The 721-nt window shown below is 39.3% G+C and overlaps 1 protein-coding gene across 1 annotated transcript in view; it reads right to left on the bottom strand.

Moving 5' to 3' along the window:
- The window catches only part of p3h1 (prolyl 3-hydroxylase 1), a 44,852-nt gene that overhangs the window by 5,696 nt on the left and 38,435 nt on the right, over positions 1–721 (bottom strand). The window lies entirely within an intron of this gene.

Below are 721 nucleotides of genomic sequence, written 5' to 3'. Positions count from 1 at the left end.
TTTTCACCAGTGCTGTCTCTGTGCTATGATGAACTCTAAATCCTGACTGAAAATCCTCAAATAAACTATTGCTCTGTAGAAAGTCACACAGCTGTTTAGCAACTGCTTTCTCCAGAACCTTAGAGAGAAAGGGAAGGTTAGATATAGGTCTGTAGTTGGCTAAAACATCCGGATCAAGTTTGGGCTTTTTCAGAAGAGGTTTAATTACAGCTACTTTAAAGTACTGTGGTAGATAGCCTGTTGATAGAGATAGATTGATCATATCTAGTAGAGAAGTGCTGACTAAGGGTAAAACTTCTTTAAGCAACCTAGTCAGGATGGGGTCTAAGAGGCAGGTTGATGGTTTAGATGAAGAAATGACTGGTTAGTTGGTAAAGATTGAGTGAAGCAAAACAGTCTAAACATATCTGGTTCTACAGTTGTTTCTAAGGTTCCTGAGTTTAGAGATAAGTTGGTGCCAGTTGAGGGCAGGTCTTGGTGAATTTTGTTTCTAATAGTTTTTAATAGAATTTTATCAATAAAGAAGCTCATGAAATGAGCTATGGGAATACTTGGCTCAATAGAGCTGTGACTCTCTGTCAGCCTGGCTACAGTGCTGAAAAGAAACCTGGGGTTGTTCCTATTTTCCTCTATTAATGACGAGTAGTACGCTGCTCTGGCATTACGGAGGGCCTTCCTATAAGTTTTAAGACTATCTTGCCAAATTAAACGCGAATTTTCC

The sequence above is a fragment of the Micropterus dolomieu genome, linkage group LG18, assembly GCF_021292245.1.
Source record: "Micropterus dolomieu isolate WLL.071019.BEF.003 ecotype Adirondacks linkage group LG18, ASM2129224v1, whole genome shotgun sequence".
Classification (NCBI taxonomy): Eukaryota; Metazoa; Chordata; class Actinopteri; order Centrarchiformes; family Centrarchidae; genus Micropterus; species Micropterus dolomieu.
The sequence above is the reverse complement of the archived record's forward strand: the minus strand, read 5'-3'. Positions and strand labels throughout refer to the sequence as shown.